This window comes from Mobula birostris, chromosome 29 (genome assembly GCF_030028105.1).
Source record: "Mobula birostris isolate sMobBir1 chromosome 29, sMobBir1.hap1, whole genome shotgun sequence".
NCBI lineage: Eukaryota > Metazoa > Chordata > Chondrichthyes > Myliobatiformes > Myliobatidae > Mobula > Mobula birostris.
The window spans coordinates 34731604-34739379 of NC_092398.1; positions in this window are offsets into that span (position 1 = coordinate 34731604).

Here is a 7776-nt window from a genome sequence, read left to right on the forward strand (position 1 = left end):
CACTGTGGGAGGGATGGTAAGGAGGGAGCACCCACCGCACTGTGGGAGGGGCGGTGAGAAGGGAGCACCACGCTGCGGGGGGGGCGATGAGGAAGCATCATGCTGTGGGGGGTGGTGATGAGGGAGCTCCATGCTGTGGAATGGGCAGTGAGGAGGGGCACTACACTGCAGGAGGGGTGGTGAAAAGGGAGAACCATGCTGGGAGGGGAAGTGAGGGAGCACCATGCTGAGAGAGGGGTGATGAGGAGGGAACGTCGCTCCATCTGAGAGTCAGTGAGGAGGGAGTGCTGTGCCATGGGAGGGATGTTGAGGGAGCATGTGCTGTGGGAGGAGCGGTGAGAAGGGAGTTCCATGCTGTAGGAGTGTCGGTGAGGAGGGAGCTCCATGCTGTGGGAACATTGGTGAGGAGGGAGTGCTGTGCTGTAGGAGGGATAGTGAGGAGGGAGCGTGCTGCTGTAGGAGAGGCAGTGAGGAGAGAGCGCCATGCTGCAGGAGGGGAGGTGAGGAGGGAACGCTGTACTGTGGGAGGGGCGGTGAGGAGGGAGTTCCATGCTGTAGGAGTGTCGATGAGGAGGGAGTGCTGTGCTGTAGGAGAGATAGTGAGGAGGGAGCGTGCTGCTGTGGGAGAGGCGGTGAGGAGAGAGCACCGTGCTGCAGAAGGGGAGGTGAGGAGGGAACGCTGTGCTGTGGGAGGGGTGGTGAGGAGGGAGCACCATGCTGTGGCAGGGGTGGTGAGGAGAGAGCACTGTGTTGCGGGAGGGAGAAAAGTCATAGAGAGAGGCAGCTCAGAAGATGGCCCTTCAGCCCAACTAGTCCATGGTCCCTCAACCATGCTTGTCCCCTTTGGCAAGGTTTGGCTCATATCCACCTAAACCTTCCTATCCACATACACATTTAGATGTCTTTCCAGAGCTGTTATTGTACCTGACTCAACCCCTGTAATGTGAACCATCATGATTTTATACACCTCTGTAAGATCCCACTACAGTCGCTTACAATCCAAGGAATAACGTCTCTGTTTAACTCAATCCCTCAAGTCCTGACAATTTTGTTGTAACTCTCCTCTGCACTCTTTCGGTTTAATTACATCTTTTCTATATCAGGGCGACCAAAACTGAACACAATACTCCACGTGTGACCTCACCAGCGTCCTGGACAACTATACCAAGACCTCCCATCTTTTAACATATTCAGTGCCCTGAGTGTCTATCTGTGACTCCATTTTCAGGGAATATGTACTTGTACTCCAAGGTCTCTATTCTACAACACCACACCCTGGAGTGTTACCATTCACTTTGAAAGTTCCAGGTCCTTTAAGGTTGTTACAGCTTAGGGCAGGGCTGCGGGTTCTAGGGATAAGCCCCATTACCTATGAAATGCTCCCAATGACATGTGTCTCAAATAGCCTCTGACAACCAAGTTCAGCTCCTAGCCTTCACGCTTGGCCTAGCTGCTAAGGCTGTGTGACCATTTCTACTGACAAGAGAAGGGACAAGGGTAGGGTACTGGCACCTTAAAGCCAGTTGCTTCAGATAGATGGGGCCCGTCACCATGGTTGGCAGCTCATCTTGGAGAAGGAAAACTCTGATCTCAAACTTCTGCTTCCTTTCGGCTATATCTACTCATGGGGAAGGCTTCAGGAATAAACTAAGAGGTAAATACTTGGAAGTGCGGAGGAGCAGGGGGATCTGGGGGTATGTCCACAGATCCCTGAAAGTTGCCTCACAGGTAGATGAAGGTAGTTAAGAAAGCTTATGGGGTGTTAGCTTTCATAAGTCGAGGATAGAGTTTAAGAGTCGTTGAGTAATGACGCAGCTCTAAAAAACTCTGGTTAGGCTACACTTGGAGTACTGTGTCCAGTTCTGGTTGCCTCACTATAGGAAGGATGTGGAAGCATTGGAAAGCGTACAGAGGAGATTTACCAGTATGCTGCCTGGTTTAGAGAGTATGCATTATGATCAGAGATTAAGGGAGTGAGGGCTTTACTCTTTGGAGAGAAGGAGGATGAGAGGAGACATGACAGGTATACAAGATATTAAGAGGAATAGATAGAGTGGATAGCCAGCGCCTCTTCCCCAGGGCACCACTGTGCAATACAAGAGGACGTGGCTTTAAAGCAAGTGGTGGGAAGTTCAAGGGGATATTAGAGGAAGGTTTTTTACTCAGAGAGTGGTTGGTGTGTGGAATGCACTGCCTGAGTCAGTGGTGGAGGCAGATACACTCGTGAAATTTAAGAGACTACTAGACAGGTATATGGAGGAATTTAAGGTGGGGGGTTATATAGGAGGCAGGGTTTAAGGTTGGCACAACATTGTGGGCGAAGGGGGCTGTACTGTGCTGTACTGTTCTATGTTCTATAAATTTTGGAGCTGAACCCCCTAAAGCATTCAACTGAGTTGGTTTCAATGCTGACTAGCAACTCCTGTGACATTGCTGGTGGTCTTTGCCGTTCCTTTGGATTCATCAGCTGTGTTGGGGGGCGGGGGGCCTGCCTTATGGGCAACAGCTTGCCCTCCATATCGTACTGCCTTGGCTTGCGTACTGGCTGGCATAAGACGCAACATCCATGGTTGACCCGACCAGCAGAGGGCCTCCTCTTGAAAGTCCTATCTGTATTTGACATTCCAATATATTTATTCAAATTGAATTCCATTTGTCATTCCTCGCTCACTTACTCAGCTAATCAGGATCCCCTGTCTTTATTGTCTACTGAACTACCTACTTCAGTATCTTCTGCAAGCTTACTAACCATGCCTTGTACATTCTATTCCAACTGATTGACAACAAACAACATTGGGCCCACCACTGATCCCTGAAGCACACCGCCAGTCATGGGGTTTCTCCAGTTTGTGAAACAATGTTCCACCATCATCCTCTGCTCCCTACCATCAAGATAATTGTGATTCCAAATGTCTAGCTCTACTTGGTTTCCAGAGCAACCTATCGCGTGGAACCTGCCTCAAAGGCCTCACTGAGATCCATATAGATTTGCCCTTTTTGTTTGCATCATCATCAAGTTCATAAGATGTAATCTCTCCTGCACTAAGCTATGCTGACTAATTAAACTGTGTTTTTCCTTCATGGCTGATTTATTATCCCATATACCCTATTCTTCTGCTTTTCTCTCCGTAACCTCCGATGCCCTTACTAATCAAGAACACATCAACATCCACTTTAAATATACCCAGTGACTTGGCCTCTACAGCTGCCTGTGGCAATGAATTCCACAGATTCACCATCCTCTGCTGAAATAAATCCCTCCTCATCTGTATTCTAAAGGGAAATCACTCTTTTCTAAGGCTGAACCCTCTGGTCCTAGACTCCCCACTGTAGGAAACATCTTCACCACATAAACTCTATATAGGCCTTTCAATATTCTAGCAGCATCCTGGTTAACTTCAATGAGACCTCCCCCATTATTGATTTTATATTCTAGGCCTCTCGAAATGAATACTAACATTGCATTTACCTTCCTTACTCACTGTCAAGGACTCTTCATCTCATGTTCTCTATATTTATTGCTTTTTTTTTTTGTCTTTTGTATTTGCACAGGTTGCTTGTCCATCCTTTTGGGTGCAGCCTTTCATTGATTCTATTGTGTTTCTTAGATTTACTGAGAATGCCCACAAGAAAACTAAGCTGGTGATGTATGTGATGACATATCTACTTGGGTAATAAATTTACTTTGAACTTCGAACTTACTACTGATTCAGCCTACAAGTTAACCTTTAGAGAATCCTGTATAAGGACCCCCAGGCCCGTCTGCACCCCTCAGTTTTGAGTTTTTCTTCCAAAGTGCATGAACATATGCCTTTCCTACATTTCACTCCATCTACCACTTCTTTGTCCATTCTCCCAATCTGTCTTAAGTCCTTCTGCAGATCCTCTGCTTCCTCAAGAACCTGTCCGTTGCAGATATGGGCAGAGAAATGGCACTTTTACCTGAGCAAGTGCGATCTGTTGTGCTTTGGGAGTTCAAGTGCAAAGGGAAAGTTAACAACAGGACCCTTGATGTTCCGAGAGATTTGGGGATCCAAGTCTATGCTCATGCTAGTAGATAAGGTGATAAAGGTAAAGGTTAGCTTTGTTTGGTACGTGTACATTGAAAGATGGAAACATGCAGTGTTTGCAGTAAAACAAATCAGCAAGGATTGTACTGGAGGCAGCTTGCAAGTGTTCCGGTGCCAATGTAGGTTACCTACAACTTACTAACAGTAACCTGTACGTCTTCAGACTCCGGGAGGAAACTGGAGCACCTGGGAGAACACACAGACAGCGGTGGGAATTGAACCCCGATCAGTGATCACTGGTGGAGTAAAGCAATTGCGTTAACCACCATACTACTATACCACGAGATAATGTGGACGGCATGTTTGCCTTCATTGGCTGGGGCACAGAGTATGAAAGTCAGGAAGTCATGTTGCAACCACACTTAGAGCGTTGAGTGCAGTTCTGGTCGCCTCATTACAGGAAGAGTGTGGGGGCTTTGGAGTGGGTGCAGAAGAGGCTCACCAGGATGCTGCTATGAACTATAAAGAGAGATTGGATAACTTTCGGTGCTTTCTCTGGAGCAGCAGAGGCTGGGGGGTGGGGTTATAAATTGTGAGAAGCATGGACAGTGTATCTTTTTCCCTGGGTGAAAATGTCAAGTATCAGAGTGGGGTGGGGGGAGAGTTGAAAAGGGATGTGTGGGAGATTATGGTGTTTAAAAAGCTGTTAGGCACATGAGCATGTAGGGAATGGAGGCATATGGATCAGTGCAGACAGACAAGACTGTGGGCTGAAGAGACTGTTCTGTGTTCTGTACATCCGAGGGCACTGGAAATACCCAGCTGGTCTACTGAGGGAGAAATGTCAAGTTATAATTAAAAACCTTATGGCAGGGCTGTAACTTAATGATCTCTGCCTTAGATATATCCAGTGACTTGTCCTCCACGGCTGTCTGTGACAATGAATTCCGCAGGTTCATCACACTCTGGCTAAAGAAATTTCTCCCCATCTCGGTTCTAAAGTTGTTCTGAGACTGTAGCTTTAGATCGTAGACTCTCCTTCTGATGGAAATATCCTCTCCACATCCACTCTTTCCCAGCCTTACAGCTTCTGTAAGGTTTAAATGAGATCCCCCTCCCCAATCCTTCTGAGCTTCTTCAAGTACAAGCCAAGAGACAACAAACTCCCCTCCTAAGTTAAACATTTCATTCTATTCTATTCTTATGGATTTATTGAGTATGCCAGAACCTTAGGCTTGTACAGTACTGTGCAAATGTCTAAGGCAGATATACTATATATAGCACCGTGTAAAAGACTTTTGCAGAGTACTATAGTAATTTTATGTATTGCACTATACTGCTGCCACAAAAAAAGACAAATTTCATGACATACGTGAGTGATGATAAAACTGATTCTGATACTGATCTCTATTGTGGACTGAGAATGGATGGGACAGGGAGAGGAGAGGAGGTCGGAAGCATCAGAGAGACATTCTGTAATGATCAATAAATCAATTGTTTGGAATCAGATTGCCTTGCCTGATATGTCAGGGCTGGGTGTGTCTGCACCTGTCACCCCCTGCCCTGGCACACCTTCTCTGCCATCTGGCCCACCCTCGCCGTTGGGCTACCACGTCCTTCCTCAGGTAGGTGGCCCAACAGCCCACGCTGATGATAGACAAGACCCCGCTGCCAAGTAGCAGTGAATCCATGCATCACAGAATCATAGAAAAATACAATACAGAACAGGCCCTTCAGCCCACCTAGTCCATGCCAAACCAATTAAACTGCCCACTTCCACCGACTTGCATCCCAGGCCGGAGCCCTCCATGCCCCTCCATCAATGTACCTATCCAAACTTAAACATTGAAATTGAGCTCATGTGCACCATTTGCGCTGGTGGCTTGTTCCACACCCTGATGACCCTCTGAGTGAAGAGTTTCCTCTCAGGTTCCCCTTAAACCTTTCAACTTTCACCCTTAACTCATGTCCTCTAGTTGTAGTTCCACCCATCCTCAGTGGCAAAAGCCTGTTTGCACTTGCGCTATCTATCCCCCTCATAATTTTGTACACCTCTATTAAATCTCCCCTATTCAAGTCCTATCCTATTCAATTCTTCCTTATTAACAGGTCCTCCAGTCCTGGCAACATCCTTGTAAATTTTCAACAACCTTATTTACATCTTTCTTGTTGGTAGGTGACGAAAACGGCACACATTACTCCAAATTAGGCCTCACCAACATCTTATACAACTTCTGTGCTCAATACCTTGATCTATGAAGGCTCTGCTTATGACCCTTTTTGTGCCACCACTTTCAATGAATTATGGACCTGTATCCCCTGATCCCTTTGTTCTGCAGCACTCCTCAGTGTCTTACCATTCACTGTGTTAGATCTACTGTGGTTGGTCCTACGGAAATGCAACACCTCACACTTGTCTACATTAAATTCATCTGCCTTTTTTCAGCTGGTCCAGATCTCACTGCAAGTTCTTCCTTGCTGTCCACTGCACCCTCAGTCTTGGTGTCACCTGGTGAGGACCCTCTTTGTGCTGGAAAGGGAAGAGGTGACGGCATCTGAAGTTGCTGTACCAAGGGGAGTGGGAAAAGTCTGAGAGGTGTCAACACCAATCAATTGGACTCTGACAAATGACACTCATTTTCAAATTGCACTTTATTTACTTTGACACAGAGAACAGTTCATTTCCCATCACTGAACTGCTCTAAAACTTCTGCTCAGAGTTGTCAGTCTTGTACAGAAACTAAACAACTATGGGTGGCAGGGCAGAGATACATCTATACCAAAGATTAGATTCAACTTTATTGTCATTGTGCCGAGTACAGATACAAAGCCAGTGAAATGCATTTAGCATCTGACCAGAAGTGCAAAGAATAGTGTTACTTACAAAATAACTGCAAATTAAAAAAGTGCTATAGCACACAAATATAAAAGTACTGAGACAGTACAATATGGGTGCAATATTGCTTAGCGCTGTGATGAGAGTTTCAGCAGGGTCACAGCCTCAGGGAAGAATCTCTTCCTGTGCTTGCTGGTGCGGGAGCGGAGCCTCCTGTAGCACCTACCGGATGGGAGGAGAGTAAAAAGTCCATGGTTAGGGTGAGATGCATCCTTGATAATGCTTTTCGCCCTGCCCAGGCAGCGTTTATGGTAGATGTTCTCAATGGTGGGCAATTGGGTGCCGATAATCCGCTGGGCAGTTTTCACCACACGCTGGAGTGCTTTGCGGTCTGATACAGGACAATTGCCATACCACACTGAAATGCAGTTGGTGAATATGCTCTCAATGGTACAGCGGTAAGAGTCCGTCAGTATCCTGGGACAGAGGTGAGCTTTCTTCATGCTCCGCAGGAAATAAAGGTGCTGTTGCGCCTTTTTGATCAGGATGGAGGAGTTCAGGGACCAGGTGAGATCCTTGGAAATGTGGACACCAAGGAATTTGAAGCTTGATACACGCTCCACTACAGTTCCGTTGATGTAGATGGGGATGTGAGTGTGACTCCTGGCATGCCTGAAGTCCACAATGATCTCCTTGGTCTTCTGGGTGTTAAGGGCCAGATTGTTGTCAACACACCATGCAGCCAGGTGCTGAACCTCGTCCCTGTAGGCCATCTCGTCATCCCCTCTGATCAGACCAACCACCGTGGTGTCGTCTGCAAACTTGTTTATTGAGTTAGAACCATGTACAGGAACACAGTCATAGGTGAAAAGGGAGGACAGAAGAGGGCTCAGCACACAGCCTTGAGGCACGCCAGCATTCATGGTGAGA